The sequence below is a fragment of the Pteropus vampyrus genome, unplaced genomic scaffold (assembly GCF_000151845.1).
Source record: "Pteropus vampyrus isolate Shadow unplaced genomic scaffold, Pvam_2.0 Scaffold138, whole genome shotgun sequence".
NCBI classification, from domain to species: domain Eukaryota; kingdom Metazoa; phylum Chordata; class Mammalia; order Chiroptera; family Pteropodidae; genus Pteropus; species Pteropus vampyrus.
In genome coordinates, this window is record NW_011888919.1 from 2,101,356 (window position 1) to 2,104,053 (window position 2,698).

The 2,698-nt window shown below is 36.1% G+C and overlaps 1 protein-coding gene across 3 annotated transcripts in view; it reads right to left on the reverse strand.

Moving 5' to 3' along the window:
- ZNF227 (zinc finger protein 227) overlaps nt 1–2,698 on the reverse strand; it is a 45,734-nt gene that overhangs the window by 13,273 nt on the left and 29,763 nt on the right. For all 3 annotated transcript variants that reach the window (XM_023535275.1, XM_023535274.1, XM_023535273.1), the window contains one exon: nt 2,412–2,574. The gene's annotated coding sequence lies outside the window, so the exon portion shown is untranslated. The remainder of the gene's footprint in view (nt 1–2,411; nt 2,575–2,698) is intronic.

Below are 2,698 nucleotides of genomic sequence, written 5' to 3' on the forward strand. Positions count from 1 at the left end.
CTAAAATCTCTCAAAGGCTTACAAAACCCAAACAAGCAGCATCTAGCCTTGGCATGCCCTGTACCTCTTGCTGAGCAGCCCCAAACCCAGCACCAATGGCAGCTGGCCTTGGTTCCTGGATTGGCCTCTTGAGGCACCTATAGTCCCAGCAGGGGTGGCAGCCATCTGTAGATTGCTTGGTGGCTCTTACCAGGTGGTCCTGGAAGTACATGGGCTGAGGCTGAACTTCGCTTGCAGCTATGCAAGGACCTACAACCAAGATTACTCTACCCAGCGAAGCTATCATTTAGAATCAAAGGACAGATAAAGAGCTTCCCAGACAAGAAAAAGCTAAAGGAGTTCATCACCACCAAGCCAGTATTACAGGAAATGCTGGAGGGGCTTCTTTAAGAAGAAGAAAAAAATATGTATCAAAATATGAGTAAGAAAATGACAATAATGACATATTCATCAACAAGTACTTCAAATGAAAAATAATTAAATCTTTCAATCTAAAGACAGGGTGGTTGAAAACAAGACCCTTACATACGTTGTCTACAAGAGATTCACTTCAGATCAAAACACACACAGAGATGGAAAGTAAGGGGATGGAAACAGATATTTCGTGAAAATGAAAATGAAAATGAAAATGGAACAAACAAACAAAATCTGGTGTAGTGATACTTATACTAGACAAAATAGACTTTAAAACAAAGGCTATAACAAGAGACCAAGAAGAACCCAGTAATCCCACTTCTGGGTATTTCTCTGAAAAAAACTCAAAATACTACTTTCAAGGGACATGTGCATCTACATGTTCATTGTAGCATTATTTACAATAGCCAAAATATGCAGGCAACCTGGGTGTCCATCAATAGATGAATCAATGAAGAAGAGGTGGTACACATATACAATGGAATATTACTGAGCCATATAAATGAATGAATGAATGAATGAATGAAATCTTACCATCTGTAACAACGTGGATGGTCCTAGAGGGTATTGTGCTGAGTGGAATAAGTCGGAAAAAGACAAATGCCACATGATTTCACTTACATGTGAAATCTAAACAAACTAAACAAATGAGACAGAAATAAACTCAGAGAAAATTTTGAGGGTTACCAGACGGGAGGGATTTAGGAGAGGTGAAAAAGGAGAAAAGATTAAGAAGTACAAATTGGTAGTTACAAAATTAGCATGGTGATGTAAAGTATTGCATAAGGAATACAGTCAATAATATTGTACTAACTATGTATGGTGTCAGATGGGTACTAGATTCATTGGGGTGTTCACTTCATAAGTTATTTAAATCTCTAATTACTATGTTGTACACCTGAAACTTATATAATATTGTTAACAACTATAATTGAAAAATAAAAAGTATTTAAAAAAAGGAAGAAACATAGAGGACAGATTGAGAGGCCCCAACATTTATCTAGCAGGAGTGTGAGAAGAAAAGAATGAAAAAAAAATGGCAGGTCTTATTTCCAGAGATAGTTGCTGAGTTCAAAAATAGAAATTCTGAACAATAAAAAATAAATATACTCCTAAACAAAGTATATTGAAATTCAGAAACGCAAAGGCCCAAATGAATAAAAACTAAAAACAACAAAAAACTTTAAAGCTCCCAGAAAGAAAATATAGTTTACTTAACAGAAATGACAATAAGATTAAAAACATAGTTTACTTAACAGAAATGACAATAAGATGGAACTGGGAAATACAATAAAGATCAAAAACTGAATATCTCCAAAACGAAGAAAATAACGGTCAACCTATAATTCCATGCTAAACTAAACGATTATTTACATAATGTAAAATGTTACAGACATTTTAACTGATGAAAAATGAACAAAATTTACAACCAAATAAATTCTGAAAGAAGCAATAAGAAAACAAACACTTGTAAATATGTTTGATAATATATTTGTTAAAAAAAAAAAAAACCCAGGAACAATATGACAAGTTTAGAAGGCGGTTATAATAAAAAGTATACCTATAACCTAATCTATGGTTTAAAAAAAAAGTGGTAGTGGGGATCCATCATCAAACTTCAAATATAGTTTTCATTTCTATATTTTCCAGAATGAGGATGTATGCTGATTAAATTTATATCTGTTGAGACGATAACCATCTTTAAAAATTAAAAGTACCGCAAGCCCATATAATTTCTAAACCAGTTGAGAGCAAATAAAAGGGAACACAATGAAGGCAAAAAAAAAAAAAAAGTCAAGCACAGTAAACTTAAAAAGAAGTATTTATGTGTGTGGGAAACAGAAATACACACATGCATATTAAGAAGCAAACGAAACATTCTTGGGTTTATTCGACAAACATTTGAACATTTTCCTAGTAGAAACTTATTGAGTGAAGGAAACCTGATTAACTGAAAAGAGATGGCAGACAAGGAAAGCACTCTGAGTAGTAGGTACCGGAGGATATGCTGCAAGGAGCCAAGAAATCTCTTCTTCCTCCCCTTTCCGAATTCAAGGGTGGTGAAGCGAAGGATGCACGGGGACAGCACGACTGTTTCTCTCTCTCGGATAAGCTGCGGTGGACATCCCCAGGCACTAGCGCGGGGTGACTCAGTGCTTCCTAAAAAAAGAGATCAAAACTCAGTAAGGTTGGGAAGAGCTCGGTGTCCGGGAGGATGACGGAAGGGCCGTGGCCTTGCTCCTAGAGCCCTGACCTCTGTCTTCACTCGGGCTTCCAGTGAAAA